This window comes from Peromyscus maniculatus, chromosome 1 (assembly GCF_049852395.1).
Source record: "Peromyscus maniculatus bairdii isolate BWxNUB_F1_BW_parent chromosome 1, HU_Pman_BW_mat_3.1, whole genome shotgun sequence".
In the NCBI taxonomy this organism is placed as follows: Eukaryota; Metazoa; Chordata; class Mammalia; order Rodentia; family Cricetidae; genus Peromyscus; species Peromyscus maniculatus.
In genome coordinates this window covers 83,674,158-83,692,291 of record NC_134852.1, presented here as the reverse complement: position 1 = coordinate 83,692,291, position 18,134 = coordinate 83,674,158, and the positions used below count along the sequence as shown (strand labels likewise).

The window sequence follows — 18,134 nt, the reverse complement described above, 5'->3', positions numbered from 1 at the left end:
CATCAGCATTTCAAATGCTGGTTCTCAGACTTCAGTTCAAACTCTTAGAGAACTATCCTGTCAACTAACAAAATCCCATTTCAGCAATATACTAAAACAGCCTGCCCAGGCGAAACAGTAAGGGCTTGAGATTTGAGGAGATTTGAGGAGCTCTCAAAAGGAGCAATAGGTTGTTATTATTGGAGAAGGGAGATTAAAAAAAATGAGTGAGGCATTGAAGGTGATACAGATGTAACGGAGGCCTGGCATAGGTCTACATGAGCATGCAACTGGATCCCTTTCTTATTTTGTGGTTTCCAGAGCATGTTTCAGCAATGAATGTGTATGGATGAAGCATACACAGTTTGAAAGATAAGCCTGGGATTTTCAATGAGTACCACATTTTGAACATTCATTAAAGAGGGGTTAGTTCACTGAAATATGCCAGGAATAAGACTACAGGTAACAAACACTCTCTCTCTCTCTCTCTCTCTCTCTCTCTCTCTCTCTCTCTCTCTCTCTCTCTCTCTCTCTCTCTGTGTGTGTGTGTGTGTGTGTACACATGTGTGCATGTGCACGCCAATAGGCTATGTTCAGCAGGGACTGGCTGAGGAACTCTCTTCTCTCCAAATCATCTCAAGTATATATGCTGTTTGATTAGATATGGATTCCCTTCCTGTTCTCCATTTCAAAAGCATCAGAACAATAAGTTCAAATTAAGCAAATATGCTTTATAAAAAGAATATAATCTTTATAGAATGTACACTTTTCCCTTTAGTTAGGTGTTTCCAGATAGGGAAACAATTGAATGCCTATGTGATGATTAGTGTTCTCAACTTATTTTTTTATAACTTTTAATTTTGAATTATAATATAATTACAACCTTTCTTCCTGCCCCTTCTTCCCTACAAACACTCCCATATACCTCTCTTTTCTTTTTTAAAATGCATGGCCTCTTTTTAAATTAATTATTATATGATGTATGTATATGTATATACACATGTATTCCCTAATATAACCCACCTAGTCTGTATAATGTTACTCCTATGTATGTTTTCAGGGTTGACCATTTGATATTGAATAACCAACTAATTGGTGTACTCTTCCCTGGGAAGCCTACTTCTCCCAGTTGAGGTGTTCTTTAATTGCCTATAGCTCTTTGTAGGTTTGAGGCCTTGTGGGCTTTTCCTCATCTACTTGGGCATGTCTATTGGTGTTGTCCTTGTTCAGCTCATGTTTAGGCATTCATGTTGGTAAGTATTCATGTGTGTAGCCTCTGACATTATTAGGAGACATAATCTCTAAGCAACCCTGATCTTCTGACTCTTAAAATATTCCTGCCCCCTCTTCATCAAATTTCCCTGAGCCTTTGGTGTGGGAATGCTTTAGAGATGTATCCACTGGAACTGGGCTTCACAACTTTCAATTTTGATTGGTTGTGGTTTTGTATAGTAGTACTCTCCCTGTTAGAAAGAGAAGTTCCCTTTATGAGGGGTAAGGATTACACTTATCTGTGGTATAAGGACAAGTATTTATAGGTTGTTGTTAAGAAGTATGCTGCTTTAGTAAAATAGTGGTTGTAGGTTCTCCTTCAATAACCATGACCTCAACAGCACTGAGTAGTCAGCTAGGTTTCCTGTACCAGGCTGTTGGAGCCCACTGAGGTTTCCTGGTGGCTTTACCCAGCAGAACTGCATAAGAGGATGATTGGACCATGGGCCTGGATACCAGGTGTTTGGAAGGGTCTACACTTGGCTATATCTAGCAAGGGAGAGGTCTTTTGCCTCACCCCTTGGTATTGTTATAAAAAGCCTTTTTGAATAAAATCCCGAGCTGGTAGGTTTTGACCCAGGCCCTCCCGAGGCTACCCTGTGTTTCTGTCTTTCCTTTCATTGTCTAGATATCTCTTTCTATCTAAATATTTCCCACATTTCCCTGCTCAATAGTACTCCAGTCGTAAAAGTGGGGGCTGGTCCCCCACACCAGGCACAGTCTTCCTCTTGTTGAGCAAGTCTTAAGTCCAGTTAGAGAGATGTTGGTTACTGCCAAGGTCTGTGTGCCACCCCTGCACCCACACAATTATCTTTCCATGCTGGTTGTTTATGTGGTTCAGAGCACCATAGCTTGGTAGGACCTTCTGTTACCATGAAAGCTAGTCCTCAAGGAGGAGTTCTTCAGATCAGTTCCAGCTCAAGGGCCTCTAGTGTCTGAAGTGCAATGTGCATCTTCAGCAATACAGACTTAATTTCCACCTCTGGGAGTGGGGGGTGGCGTGGGCAAACAAGGGCTATAGCAATAGGCTGTGTGTTTGGGAGCCTAAGAACAGCCCTGAACAACTCAAACAGGGATTCTTGTGTCTAGTATTGAGGTTTTTGTTAGGTGATGTTTGACTCTCGGAGGAAGCATTGTCATCCTGATGAGAAAAGTTTATTAAAACTACTTATTTATATACAAAATTATATGTATTATGGGTTTTTAAAAGAAAGGATAGCTAAAAGTATAATTCCTTATGACTTTCAGACACACTTATTGTTATTTTTAACCTTCCTCCCTCCCTCTTCTGTGTTTACCTCCCCCCCTAAAGTTCCCCCCTTTTCATTTCCCTGATATTGTCAATTTGATCAGATTGAGAAGTACAAAAGAGGCGAATAAAGCACACTTCTGGGTGTGTCTGTGAGGGATTGGTTGGGGACAGTAGGCATGTGGGCTGGGCTGTAACAGGGGGCTGGGAGAATTTCCCTGAAGATGGACTTACCCAGCCCATTGCGGCCAAGTGAAATAAAATGGAGAAAGGTGAACACCAGCTAATGTAGGCTCCCTCTGCCCTTGCTTCCAGGTTTCTGTGATGTGAACAGATCTATTAGTCCCTCCCCTCCCCACCATAATGCACTGGAGCCTTCGTAAATCAGAATGAATCTTTCCTGCCTTTAGCTGCTTTGCTCAGCTATTTGGAAACACCAAGAAAGCCTAATTATCCCAATCTAAATACTAGAAATTAGTTTAATTTAAGCTGAAATTTTTTATTATTTCATTTCATATTTTGGGCTCATATTTTCTCAAAATGTGGCAGCATTAGTCATTGTAAATCTGTACCTAAACAATTAGTAAGCAAGTAATTGTATGCCTAACTTGCTTAGAAATATTGTTATTACACACTTAATAAGGCTCCATCAATTTCTGTACTAATTTGTAATCACTAATTAGTGAATCTGTACTGTCTTTGTAGGTCAAAATTCCAGCCAGTAATTGGAGGCTAGATAAATAAAAACTTATACAAATTACATGTCCTATATAGTTCACGAAGACAGACAGGTGACATGTATTCAACATTTGTTAATATTGTTAGTTATAAGTGTGATTATTATTTTTCCCTGTGTATATATATTTAAAATTTCTGATTTCTTGAGTCAACATTATGGAGCTATTTCTAGACAGGTCTGGCTTCATTCCATGAACTGTTCTTTATCTGCTAGCTGTGCCTGTGAGCATCCTAGGCTTTGTACTTCAAGATCTTTTTCACAGCAAGTAGGGCTGACTCAAATTTCTCTCCTGCTAACTCTCTCAGTGTTATTTTTCCACATATTCTCCTGAACTTGACTCAGGACATGTGTTTCCATCCTCTTTGGGCTTTTGCATCAGAGCGGCCTCCCTTAGACACACACTGCTTGCTCATTTGATTGAACACTTCACCTTCTAACCAAGCTCCAGGACCCTAGAATACAAAAGCCATCATGGTTTTTTCCCTCTTCCTCTTCCTCCTCCTCCCTCCTCTTTTTCTTCTATTCATAGTATCGATAATAGAGATCAATGTATTGTTGATTAGGGGACACAGACTAGTCACATACATGGCTTACGGCCATAAACCCAGGTTTAAAAATTTTTGAACTTGAATGTTTTTAGGTGGGTATGTCTTGTGCCATTTTGACTGTTTTTGTCCTTTCCTGCGTTATCACAGGCAATCTTTTATTTTACTAGCTTGCCACAATAGACACCACTGCTTGTGTCCTTGGTTGTAGAATTCGAGCATGTGTTAGCTATGACAATATGTCAGTGATTGCATTGCTTATTAATGGAAGATTGGTTATCATGGAGGGTTGCTTATCATCCTGCTAATCCAGTCTGGAAACATCTGCTTGTTCCATCTCAGACTTCAGAAAAAAAAAATTCAACCAAAGATAGCTCCTCTGAACAATGAACAAATAAATATTTTCCGAGGAATTGCTAGAAGTGGGACATGCTGAGTATTCCAGTGGTCCAGTCAGAAAGGAAAACAAGGTCAGTTGCTGTTGTGGGATATTTGTACCCTGTGAAGATGTACTGCTGTGATTGGTGTAATAAAATGCTGAATGCCCAATATCTAGTCAGGAGAGAGAGGTGGGAAGTCTGGGCAGAGAGAGAATGCTGGGAAGAGGAAGATGGAGTCTCCAGCCAGATGTTGAAGAAGCAGGATGGGCAATACAGAGTAAAGGCAACCAACCTACTTAAGAGAAGGTAGATTAAAAGATATGGGTTAATTTAAGTTGTAAGAACTAGTTAAGAATAAGCCTAAGCGCCGGGCGGTGGTGGCGCACGCCTTTAATCCCAGCACTCGGGAGGCAGAGGCAGGCGGATCTCTGTGAGTTCGAGGCCAGCCTGGTCTCCAAAGCGAGTTCCAGGAAAGGCGCAAAGCTACACAGAGAAACCCTGTCTCGAAAAAAAAAAAAAAAAAAAAAAAAAAAGAATAAGCCTAAGCTAAAGCCAAACTTTCACAATTAATAATAAGTCTCCATGTCATTTTTTGTGAGCTGGTGGCCCAAAGGAAAATCCAACTATATATGGTGCCCAGTGTGGGGTGCCATGTGTAACAAGTCTTTCTCTGTCCTGCCAGTGAGCTCCCGAATAACAACTTCTTATTAATTATGAAAGCTCTGCCTTAGCTTAGGCTTGTTTCTAACTAGCTCTTATAACTTAAATGAACCCATTTCTATTAGTCTACATGCTGCCACATGGCTTATGGCTTTTTGTCTCTCCTCCTGCATGTCCTGTTTCCTCTGCATCTGGCTGGTGACTCCCTCTTTCTTCTTCCCAGAACTCTTGTCTGGAAGTTTCACCTATATCTGCTGCCTAGCTATTGGCTGTTTACCTTTTTTATTAAACCAATCACAGTGACATGTCTTTATACAGTGTAATCAAATATCTCCCAACAATATTTAATATTTACAAACCTTTAGACAGGTCATAGTACTCTTGATTTAAAGAGAGGACACAGCCCCAGACTCACGAAATGACTTCCTGTACCAAGGTGCCAGAAGCATTTATCAAGCTAAAAGGCCCATGGTAAAACTGGGCTTATCCACTGTGCTGAGGGTCCTGTGCCCTCTAGAGAATCTAGGTAGTAGGGGGTGGGGTGGGAAAATCAAGTGTAAAAGGAAGAAAAGAAAAGAGGCTTAGAAAAGGAGCAACTGTTCCTTTGAAGATGACAATACAAACAGATTAAAAGAGCAAGCAAGGCCACATAAGAAACTTTTGTCTCTCTCGCTCCTCTGCCCCAGTGAAGTTCCTGTTCTGTGGTTCCCGCAGCCCAACCGCAAGCTGAAAATGACTTGCAGCATTTTGCAATCATTAAAAGCCTATAGAAAGTGAAACAGCTACAGACAGAGATGTCTCGAGTGGTACCTCACCCCACCTCCCACCACCAAATGTGCATCCGTCCAGCTGTCCAGCTCCCTTGGGGGGAGGGGGGAGTGCTTCGGATGCTTGTTGTGTCTTTTATCTGCCCAAAGATATTACCTGCCCCCTCCCAGGAGTGCTTACCTCAGAGAATAATTCAGTTGTCTTTAGTATTTGAGCTTTGCTACGTCACCAATCACAGCTCCATTTAAAACTATACAGGGCTCATCAATTTATAATATGCTGTTGTTATATTGGATTTCATAATTTAATCAGGTTGTGAACTGAGCCTTAGTTTATGGGCACGGGTCAATGGTGAAAGAGATGTTACTTTAAGAATGTAAAACCTCCCGAGTTTATAATAGGCAGCCTGTTCTCTCTGGCCTTCATAATTCATAGCAGCAATAAGGTATGTGGTTGAAGTCTCCCAAGAAACAGCGCCGTGGTCAGTGTGATTGCTGACGTGGAGATTTTCCACTTCCAGATACACTCGCTTTCACACATTAGACAATGGATGCCTGGTTGCATGACAGTCTCATAATTGCTCTTGGTTTTTTAAACTTTCAGTGCAAATCCATGTTCGGTGGGGCCCATGTATAACTCTGAATACATAACCAAACTACTGTTCCATATCTGTCATGTTCTGCCTAGAGGCCATGTACAGGGGAGGAATCTTAGAGGTGAGATGTGCATATTTGAAGGATGCAGAACAATTTAAATGGGATAAGTTATAATTGATAGTCACCAGAATGTGGGATGTGGGATGTCGGAATGAGAGCATCCTTCTTAGAAAGAGCCAACAACCAATGTAATCAAAGAAACTAGAGATATGACTCTTCTCTGCCCTGAGGGACCACAGTGGATCTCCATGGTGATGTCTCCATGTCTTCCTACCCAAGCTGGTTGTGCTATCAAGCTATCAACCCAGCCCAAGTCCAGAGGGAGGACCAAGGCTAATGTTAACAGTTCAAATTCCTTTGACGGCCAACAGAAAGCTTCCTTGGCTCTGCTAGCCACGCCAGCAGTGACAAGCCCTTGGCCTCTGACATCATTCTCCTTTCCCTTCACTGCTCCTTCTCATCATTTAGGGAACAACAATGGTAGAAGCTGAAAAGCAATTGAGGTACACACACCCATCAGGATGCAGACCGTGGCAAAATGTGTTCTGTTGTCACAGTGCCAGATGGGTATCATGTAACAAGGGAGTGGACTCACTTTGCTACATGGTATTGAGAAAATGGCAGCCTTTTAGGGTGAGTGCAAACAGTTTTTGCTATTCTGTTTACCCAAGCGAGTTTTTCTATTGTACCATTGTCATTTCATCCCCCTTTCATAGTGGCAGGTGTGGAAACCTAATTTAGTAGGTCACTCCAGTCCTAGCTCCTCTTGCCAACTGTATTTTCGCCCGCAGTGTTCAGCCTCCCAAGTAAAGGAGGGGCCTTTACAGAAATCGAATTGCTTACAAAGCATATCATAAAACCTTCCTTCTGAATCCATCAATCCAGAATTTATGATAATTCCATGTCGCAAATCATCTCAAGTATCCCATTGCAAGCATCCAGACCAAGGCAAAGGTGACTTCCTCCGTGGTAGCTATTGAGGTACGTAGGCTTCTCTGGACCAGGCAGTGGCTTTCCCCATTTCTTCCTAGTCTTGAATACTTTCTCCTTTTTTTTTTTTTTTTTTTTTTTTTTTTCCCAATCCCTCCTAACTTCCCACCTAGGATAGATGGTCATTAGCTCCTTCTTAGTGAATGGCTACCACAGGAGGGGGGGGGCTGGATGGTGCTGAACACTGGCTTTAAAATTTCTCAGACTCGATGAGATAGCTATATTGAAATTGAGATTTATTAGAGGGAAGTTTGGAATCCTAATGGTTGGGTGATCTGCCTAGTCACAATTAGTTGTTGGGCCAGGATTTGATTTAAAGGCTTTCTGAGTTCAGAGCCCTGCTCTTTACCCGTCAATCACACCAATTACACTCCTCTCCAGTTACAGACCTCTTGTCCCGACAGCAGCCTGTAGAATGCTAAGTCTGTCCCACACCCAATTTACCCTATCGGTGGTAACTCTTGTATCTGATTTCAAAACTGCTGCTTCCAGGAAAGGCAAGTCCCCGATCTTTCCAGGTAGAGCCCCTCAGAGCCACCCACAGGCCTGCAGAGGGCAGAGTGGAAACAGGGGAGGTGCAGGAGCAGCAAGGTTGACAAAGAAAAGAAACACAGCCTGAAGGGAGGAGGGGAAGACACGGGGAAGAAAAAAGGCCAGGATTTACTGAGCACCTGAGTGTCATTAAGAAGTCTCCGAGTCCTTGGAACAGCTCCCAGGCCACAGGGCACTCTCATTTTTGGAGAAGCGGGGGAAGACACAGCAGATCTGAGTGACTGACTTCCACACACTAACGCACCCATGTGGCACAGGTTTCATAGGTTTAAACCCTTGGGTGCCCTTTCTTAGGGTTGCGGCGGTACGAAGGGAATTTATTCTCTGTCTGGTGGTCTATTAGTGTCGGAATGGGAGCATCGTGAGGTCCTTTGAGCATTGGTGAAGACAAGTCATTTACTAACAAGTTTGTAGGACACATTCAGCCTCTTTCCTTCCTTTCGACTTTTAAGACACACCTTCCTCCCCCGTGAGCCAACCCAAACGAATGATCGGAGTAATCACCCTCTGCGTGCCCAGCCAGCCTAGAGAACAGCCCAGGCTCCTTCCTGTCACACCTGGCAGAACCACCCGCAGCTGCCCACGCGCTAGCTGGGAGGCGGCTCCAAGGTGACGCGACCGCCTCCTCCCCTTTAAGGCGGGGCTCACAAAGGGGTGGCCGAGGAAGTCCCGCGGCCCTTGGGACACTCTTGTCTCCGCGGCATCAGGGCTGCTTGGTGCTCTCCTGAGCAGCGATCGCGGCTACAAGAAACAGCAACGGTGGATCCCACGCAAGTGAGGGGCGCGCGCCCGCCGCGCTCTGCTGGACTGGGGACACAGTCTCAGACAGGTGAGGATGGTGGCTGGTTGGTTCACCTGGCCGCGCACAAGGGCCGGGTAGCAGGGTTCTGGACAGCCGGATACTGAGGCTGTACTTCTTCTGTCCTTTTAAAGCCCAGGTGGGGAGTTATTGACTTTGGGGGTCCAGGATGGGATGTAGTGGCGTTCCTAACCAGTGGTTGGCGAGTCAGGGTTCAGAGAAACGTCTTGTGGCTCAGAGGCAGACGTTAAGTATTGGCTAACTTGACAGGGCAGTCTGTCCCACAGTTTCTTATCATTTTAAAGGCCACACACTCAGTCTCTGCACAGTGCAGCGGAATTATCATCCTATTGCTGCCAGAATCCGGGCTTTGCAGAGGTCAGTCCTTTGCTTGGATGGGGTTTGATGCACTCTGAGTTCCTGGAGATGTAGAAACTGTTCAGTCTTTGCGCTGGCATTTGCTCAGTGGCAGGACAGCAGAAAGCCTTAGAGTAAGCATAGGTTCCAGGCTCTCAACCACATTACAAAACAAAGCAAAGGCTAGGGATGACTGTAGTGAATTTGCAAGAAAAGGTTTCTGCAGTTAGTCCCCTAACGCTGTCCAGTTGTTAAACAGAGCTCCTCTCCTAACGCTGTCTAGTTGTTAATAGAGCTCGGATGCCTTGACAATTTCCTGGGGTGAGTCTTCTCTGTTAATGGACGACCTCTTTTGCAGTCTGAGGATTCCAGCTGCACCTGCATGCTGGACCTTGTGTGCACTGGAAACTACAAGCCCAGGACATGTAAGGTGTTAAGGAGCTTTTCCATGAATCCCGGGGCATTAGAACACTGCTTTCTCCAGGCAAATGAAATTCAGTTGCTATTATTTATTGTGTGGGGTCTCTGGATGATGATAGTATTAGCATTCCGGCTTTGACTGGGTCAGCAGCCATTCAATTAAACAAATACTATATACTTGCTAAAGGCGAACCTACTAAAGATCAGGCTGATCTGGGTTTTGGTAGCACAGATGCTAAGACAAGGGGGTAGAACTTAGAACACTTATAACTTACAGGTGGCGTTTAGAAAGGCCCAGGGCCACATTTATGATTTATTTCAGGACTGTCACCACAGGGAAAAAAGTACCACACAGGGAAAAACACAAGTCTGAGAAGGAGTACGCCATTAGCCACAGTGAAAAGAATGATGAAAATTATCATTAAAATAAAGTAAGAATCAATGACGATCAATTATATAAAAGGCCACAGGCACTTAATCTTATGGCATGAAATACACACATAGTAGATATCAGCCCCCCACCCAGATGAGAAACTGAGGCACACAGCAAGGCAGTAATTTGGACAAGGAGGTTGACCTAGAAATGGAACATGGGTACCTACCTCTGTGTGCTGTTTTGATATTCCATGCTGTTGTAAGATCAGATAATGTAGATCTGAAAGACTGGCTGGAAATTAGATTTCAGTCATGTTCATAACAATCTGCTGCCTCGGGTTAAAGTAGGCTGAAGTGGATAAAGTGAGCAGTGATTTTATTGGGATTGTGTTGGTAAACTGTGACCTACCTGGGACAAGTAGAGGGACTGATATTTTTTAAAGGGAGAATTATCCTGTGACTTTTTTAGTCTATCTTAAAAGGATTAATATGTCCAAGTGAGCCCAGTTACTAAAAATTCATATGTATTCTTTCTATATCATACACTTACATGCTTTAACAGTTTAGCTTAATTTTTTTCCTTAGCAGGAAAGTAAATAAAAACCATCACTGTTTCCTAGAAAGAACCTTGTTTATATATGTAAATCCATATCATATTAATAGATACATAACATTCATCTTTCCATCATCCCATCCCAGGAAAGGCAGCCCAGTGTGCAGATTTGGCAAGGAATCCTTGGGATCCCCATGTGACTTTTGTGTAGAATCCATGACAACTCTCCTAACCACATCTCCAAGTGCACACAAGCTAGAAAATTGACCTTCTAATTAAAGTTATTATGCTCTCTAAAATCAGTTAAGCTAGAACTCATTTTTTAGTCAAGGAGAATGTTTGCTTTCTTAAAACCCTTTCTGCAAATGCTGTTAAGTAAACACAAAAGTCAAAGCTGTTCACACTTTAATTATTTTTGAGGTATTGCCACTTAACTGATGAGAAAGAGCTTTGCCCGTAGAGAAAGATCAGGGGGATATTCTGCCTGGATCATGTTTCACATGAGTTTAGTTTCTCTGTTTGTAGTGAAGTTGATGACACCCTAAACTCCTCTTTATGAGCCTTTAAAATTGTCTGTAGGAGATGTGTATAAACCCATGCTTGATTTGACTAAGGTGCTCCAGTAAAGATAGAGCTGGACAGATGATGAATTGGAGAAATTTCCCGAAAATCCAAAGGGCCAAAGTATGTCTGGACATTGAAGCTGTAATGTCTGAGGGTTTTGTGTATCCTGACAGGCAAAGAATAAGGAATTCTCTTGTAGAAAATCAATACAAAATTTGGGCATAAATGTGAATATTTATTTAAATAAGGATGAAATAGATAAGCACTTGAGCATTTCTCTCTCTCTCTCTCTCTCTCTCTCTCTCTCTCTCTCTCTCTCTCTGTGTGTGTGTGTGTGTCTCTGTCTCTGTCTCTGTCTCTCTTTTTGGTTGCAATCTTATTGGGTAATTTATCAGAACTGTTTACAGAGCAATGCTTCCTGTTTCTAGCCTGGCTTCCCTTCTCCTGAGACTACTTAGTTTCTACCAGACGCATGGATCATAGAGGCTGAAGGCTGTAGCTCTGGTATTCATAATGAGTGAAAGGCAATTTAGTGTCTGGAGGCCAAGGACTCCCAAGCCCTTGATTAGAGAAGAAGCAGCTGATGGGGTGGCATCGATTTCTAGATTGTTAGGGACTCTTAGCACCTATGTCTAATGAACAACCCAGATGACCTCTAAGGCCTTCCAGGGATCTTGCCTATTTAGTTACCATTTACTAGGGATTTTTTGTATCTCCAGGACAGGGTTTCATTGATCACAGGGCAGTGTAGATGGTGACCTCAGGAAGGTTCTTTGGTCTTATTTGGAATTGGTAGAGTTACTGAGTCTAAGAAGGGCTTTGTAGGTGAGCAGAGGGCTGTAGGGAGCCTGAATGCCTGTTGTTACATGCTGCTTTTAGTGATGTAGTAATGCACCTTAGTCAGTTCTTATGATATTCTTTCAGATCAGCAGCATGAGTACGTCTGAGATAGCTCCTTGGATGCACAACCTCAGGCCCTACCTCAGGCCCCGGGTATCAACAGCTATGCATTTGAGCAGGGAGGTTTTTATTGAAACACCTACCAGATGATGTAAGGTATGCTTCAGAATTTTAGAAAACAGACCAGGCAGAAAATCCCTTTGGACCAAGAGACAGAGGGGTGTTAGTAATAATGTACATGTATTAATATTGTAAAACAGACTAAGCACCTCTCTTCTGAAGACAAGAAATCCAGAGGGTTCCAAAATCTGAAACTTTTTGAATATTGGCATGATGCTTCAAGGAGAAAATTACACACTGTACAACTTTGTCTTTTGCCCAAAATTATTTAAAACACTTTATAAGATTACCCAAATGCTAGGTGCAAGCGAAACACAGTGAACTTGTGTACAAACTTGAGTTCAGACCCTAAGCTATCTCACTGTGCATATACAAATGTTATAGCATATGAGAATTTGTCAAATTCCAAACTCTTCAGGCCCTAAGCATTTAAAATAAGTGACATATATATAGTAAACACTGGAGCTCGTCTTGTTTATGTGTATCACATCCTTATATCGTGCCATGCATTGTGTTAAAAATGTTAATGTTTAATCATTAGTGTAACCTCACGGTGAGGCAGGGCTTTGACGCAAAGGTGGGAAAACTGAAGAAGAGAGCAAAAAAAGCTTTGCCTATCTTATGTTCTCACAAAAGTATGGAAAGTAGTTCAGGTAGGATTCAGGAGCAGGTAGTCTGGACCCAGACCCATCTTTCTTATCCTGCCTCAGAGAAATTTTCATGGATGCCACTGTATTGTGTTGGGCAGCAAGGAGGAAATCTGGAAGGCAGGCACAACAAACTATTTGGATGTACCTTTTAAACCATTCTTTCAGTTTATGAGCACCCGGTTCCCAAGATTTTCTTTAGGGACAGATTCCCATATTGGGGAGGGGGTTTCATATGACTCATTCCTACTGCAGATGTTTAAAGTTTGAATACATTGATTACTTCTTTGTCACTGTGATAAAATACTTGATAGGAGCAACTGAAGAGAGGACAAATTATTTTGATTCTTAGTTTGAGAGGATATAGTCTATCATGGCGGGGAAGGCATAATGGTGGGACCTGTAAGCAGGTGGTTGCAGGTAGTATCAACAGACAGCTTAGTTGGATAGAGTCAGTTATAACTCCTAAGACCCACCATCCCAGGCTGCAACCCACTTCTTCAAGGTAGGTGCCACCTCCTAAACATTAAACAGTGCCACCAGCTGGAGACCAGGTGCTCAGACACATGAATTCATGGGGATATTACACACTCAGACTCCAACAAGCAGTGAATGGACATACTTGCATAACATGGGAAAGTCCTTTCTTGGAGCCATATTATGACCTAATAGTATGTCTCCAGTGAGTTTAATTAGGAGTAGTTGTGATTATGGAGGTTGGCTTTCATTAGATATGCCAAGATCTGACCTGAATTTGGGCTCGAGATAGAACCAAGGACCTCCTGCATAAGGGGCAAGTTTTTCATACTAGACTTTTCTAAAATCAAACCCTCTCCCCGAACCATAGAGGACTTGAAGGTGATGCGTATAACCATTGTGTATTGAAAGAGCTGTGCCTTGTGTTTTCACAGCTGTGAGCTGTTTTTTTTCTTTTTGAAAACAAATATTCATGTTTAATCTCAAAATAGCCTCAAATAATCAAGCTGTTTAAGTAAAAATATATAGCTACAGATATAAGAATATGTGAGGACGTACAGAATGATGGTGTTCTTGAGTCTGAACTTCAGGCTACTGTCCTTGCTTTTCCTCCAGCTGTAAACATTGAGTTTATGATGGGCAGCAGTGTCTACGTTTGATAGCCTCAGCTGCTTCATCGTCATATTCCTTTTTGCATGTGTTCAGTCACTCGTGGCTTGTCTGGTTGTTAGGTGACTGTGGAGGTCAGGAGGAGATTGGGTCAAACGTAACCTTTGCTGACGTAACCGATTAGACAAGTATAGGCTCTTCAGTGTCTCTTGTTCTGACACTGTGTAATGACATATTTTTGTCATTCAGGGTTTAAGTCTGTTTGTTGGGCTTGAGACAGTGGGGGATCTGGAGGTGTGGATATATTTGGGAGAAAAGTAGATTTACAAGGGTGACCAGGTGAATGGGAGTGACGAGGACAAGGAAAGTCTTGGTCTCAAGAGGGGATTTGTATCAGTTTGGGAGGAAGAGTATTACGAGGTCCATGAACCCTGTGTTTGAAATGACTGTGTGTCCCAAGGCAGAGGATTGGGACCCTACAATCTAGAAGTGAGTTGTATAATGCAGAGATTTGAAACAATGGGTCTTTAGGTAATAGCTTAATTATTGTCTAGTTATCATCTGGTTGAATAATGCAGTTGCCATGACAACTGAGGAACCAGTTGAATAGATTCTACAACTAAATGATAGAGAGTGGGCACATTAGAAGGGGGTTGCAGAGGATATGCGACCATCCCTCACTCTGGCTAGGAAAGATGCTAACACATTGCACTTTCTTTGAAGTTAGGGTGGAAGAGGCTGATTCCTACCCTTTCTTTAGAAACTGGGCATGTATTCTCTACTCCCATTGACCTTTTTCACATTCCAAAGCTGGAAATGTGACTAGGAGAAAAAATTCTCTTTGAGGAAAAGTCAACCAGAGCTGGCTACAGCAGTGGTGTGAACAGGGAGATTGTTGAAGGCTAGCTTTCAGAATCTGATGGTACAAAAACTTCACGTCATTTTTAGAGCCCATTTCCTATGGTGCACTGCCTTCCTTACTCAGTCGGGAGGCAGAGGGGAGGGGCTTTGTCCTGCCCCACCTTGGTATGCCAGCCCGTGTTGACTACCTCAGGGAGGTCTCACCCCCTATGAGGAGGGGACGGGGTTGGGATGGGGGGAAGAAAGACAAGAGTGGGAGAAGGGGAGGGAAGGGGAAGAAGGGTCGGCATGTAAAATGAAAAAAATTTTTAAATTTCACATCATTTTCATATGTAAAAACCTTAATTTTTCTCTTCTATATCATGTATTTCATAAAATTATGTTTTTTTTATGTAACCCAGATTGAACACATTTTGTTGATGATGCTAACACAATTGAGGACAACTTTTTAAAAGCAGAATACATAGATAGTCTTAGATGCACAGAGTTAAGTAGAAAGCTGATTGAAATAAGCTAAAAAGTTCCTGAAATGAGAATTTGGTCTTATTTGATCCTGTCTTATGCACACTGTATACTAGAGTTTCAATTGTTACTAAAACAAGTACATCTCCATCCCTTTAGAGCTTACAGCACAGGATGGGAGCTAGACATTTCACACTGAGTGACCCTCAAGGGCTGTTTAAGATAAGGGGCAGGTGTCATGAGAGCTGGTGGTGAAGGGCAACCTCTAAGCAGAGCTGCTGACCATGGGAGGAAGCAACAGGTGGGGTGGTTAGGCAGGGACACAAGGAGGAAGTTTGCGAAGCACCCTGGATGGATGCTTTTGAGGAACTGCAACCTCCGTTGTTTAGTTTCAGCATTGTTAGCAAAAGTGAGCAAGTGAAAGAGAATATCCGTGAGAGATCTGTGAGCTGAGGATGAGGCCCCAAAAGAAAATACTAAGTGTATGTGTGTGGCAGATACCATGTTGTGAGAAGTGCTGCAATGAGACTTCTCAGTCCCAGAGACAAAGGGGAGGATAATAGATAACACAGATCCCCTTAAAGAGCAACCACAGAACACCACAGCACCTTTCAAACCCAAACTAATGACAGCAGCAACTGGATGATGATCGTGTAACACTGTTTGGGTGTGTGCATGATGGGCTATTTTTCAACATTATAAAATATATTAGGGTTTTAGATTGAGAACCTCTTGGTATATCAGTCCTGAACATTATATTTCTTGAATCACAATAAGCAACATCATTGCTACAATAGCTTTGCTTTGAGTTAAAGATATGCATCTATTGGTATAAATCAATTAGCTCAGCTTCCTAGATGATGTTCTTTGGGGACATGACTTCTAGGGTCAGCTCTTGCACCCCCTGTTGTTGTCCCATGAGTGAGTGATAGCCCAGAGGTGAGGAAAGCTTTTTCCCCTCATGTAATTAGTTGGTGACTGAGTCTGTTGGGTAGAATGGGTCTGTAGCTCTCTGTCTACACATGTCTTGTCATTCTGTGCTCAAATGTCTCTTGCCTCTTGCCTAAGCAGGCCCCATGTTGATCTTGCTCTGCCTCCCCTTCTTTCAACATGGCCACCTTGAGGTCCTTCCCTTCTTATCTTCTTTCTGGTATGTTTACATTCTAATGTCCTTCCACGAAGCTGAATGTTAGGAATGCTGTAGGAATCCTTGGTAGAAGTCACCTTCAGCATTTGGGACTTGTCTGAACAGGTAGGCTTGTCGACATTTTTTCCTTCCCTTAAAATTTCAGGTGAGCTGGCAAAGCCAAGGTAGAATGAGAAGAAAGGTTCCCAGGAAGTTGTCTTTGTTAATATTTAATAAGACATGGGAGGGTTAGGAAGGCACATTATGAATTGTCTTTCAACCTCATGAACTTTTAATGTGTAAAACAACAAAAAGTTTGAACAAGCAGGTGTGGCTCAGGTCATTTCTAACTGATTGACAAGTTTGATTGTGTTATCATCTACTTCCTCTCTGACATCCAGCCTCCGGTCAGTTCCTAGCTAGGTCGTAAATCCAGGCTACCACTTCACCGTTTGATTGCATGGCTTCTGTGTTCCATTGTCAATACATGCTTTCCGTCGGCAGGTTTCAGCTTTGCACTTAGTGCTTTTTATAGATGACAGAACATACAGAGTCATCTGGTGTGTTTTGCATTCTGTGTACTCACTCTCGGAAGTCACTGAGCCCCTACCTGGTGCAGCTTTATCTTAGTCTTTTTACTCTGAAGGATCCCTACTCAGCAGAAAGCACTCTCATTTGACCGAAGAGGAAACATGTACAACTTACAGGTACAAATAAACAAGGAGATTGATGTTCAGGCCAGTATTTGTTTGTTTAAGTTTTACTCCATTATTGCATTTCAAATGATTTCTCTTTTAGTTTTTCTTCTCTGTCTTACTACTTAAAAAAAAAAGTTTGATGTTACCTTCTTTTTTTATTTTTTTTTTTTTATTTTTTTATTTATTTTTTTTTTTTGAGACAGGGTTTCTCTGTGTAGCTTTGCGCCTTTCCTGGAACTCACTCTGCAGCCCAGGCTGGCCTTGAACTCACAGAGATCCGCCTGACTCTGCCTCCCGAGTGCTGGGATTAAAGGCGTGCGCCACCACCGCCCGGCCTACCTTCTTTTTTTATTAAGAAAGGTTTTTCATTCATTTTACACACCAATCAAAGATCCCCCTCTTCCCTCCTCCCTCCCCTCCCCCACTCCCTTCCACAAAAAGGCAAGGCCTTCCATGGGGAGGCACATCCAGTAGAGGCAAGTCCAAGCCCTTCCCCCTGCCTCAAGGCTGCGTGAGGTGTCCCATCATAGGTAGTGGACTCCAAAAAGCCCCCTCATGCACCAGGGATGGATTCTGATCCTATCACGGCGGGGGGGGGGGCAAGGGGGAGGATCAGATCAAGCTATATAACTGTCTCACTATGCAGAGGGCCTAGACCAGTTGGAACAGGGGTGGAGTGGGAAAGCAATGAAAGAGATACCATGACAGATTGAGATATCATGGGGATAGAGAGAAACCCAGTGCTAGGGAAGTTACCAGGAATCCCCAAGGATGACTCCAGCTAGGTCTACTAGAAATAGTGGAGAGGGTGCCTGAACCGAACTGGCTTGCCCCAGTGATCAGATCGATGAATACCCTAACTGTCATCACAGAGCTTTCCTCCAGTGACTGATGGAGGCAGATGCAGAGATCCACAGCCAATCACCAGACAGAGCTCCAGGAGTCAAGTAGGAGAGAGAAGAGGGATTCTATGAGCAAGTGCATCAGGATCATAATGGGGAAACCTGCAGAGACGACCAAACCAAACTAGTGGGAACTCATGAACTTTAGATCAACAGCTGTGGAGCCTGCATGGAACTGGTGATTTCCAGGTCACCAAGACTCATTCCAACTACTATTTCAGAATTCCCTTTGCTTGTTGGATTATGAAGAGGCTGGTTGGTCCATTCATTCTTGGGTTCAATACCCAAGCTGGCACTGGCACACTTCAATGCATGAGAGACAGAATGATGAAAATGCCACATTGATGAAACTCTTGAGAATCCTGCTGACTCTATTGTGGAGATGGGTGTGCATTTATTTGATGTTATACAAAACATACAAGTGAGTGTGTGCCTGCACAAGCACACATGTACACACATTTTTAGATTACTTTC

At 42.9% G+C, this 18,134-nt stretch overlaps 1 protein-coding gene across 5 annotated transcripts in view; it reads left to right on the top strand.

The window, feature by feature from the left end:
* Window positions 1-18,134, top strand: part of Mctp2 (multiple C2 and transmembrane domain containing 2) — a 280,804-nt gene that overhangs the window by 29,184 nt on the left and 233,486 nt on the right. For 3 of the 5 annotated variants that reach the window (XR_013042415.1, XM_076545039.1, XM_006990947.4), the window contains exon 1: window positions 8,479-8,619. The exons of 1 other annotated variant lie outside the window; for it this stretch is intronic. The gene's annotated coding sequence lies outside the window, so the exon portion shown is untranslated. Of the gene's footprint in view, window positions 1-8,424; window positions 8,620-18,134 lie in introns of those variants that run through there. One more of the 5 variants, XM_076545044.1, reaches the window with a different exon arrangement.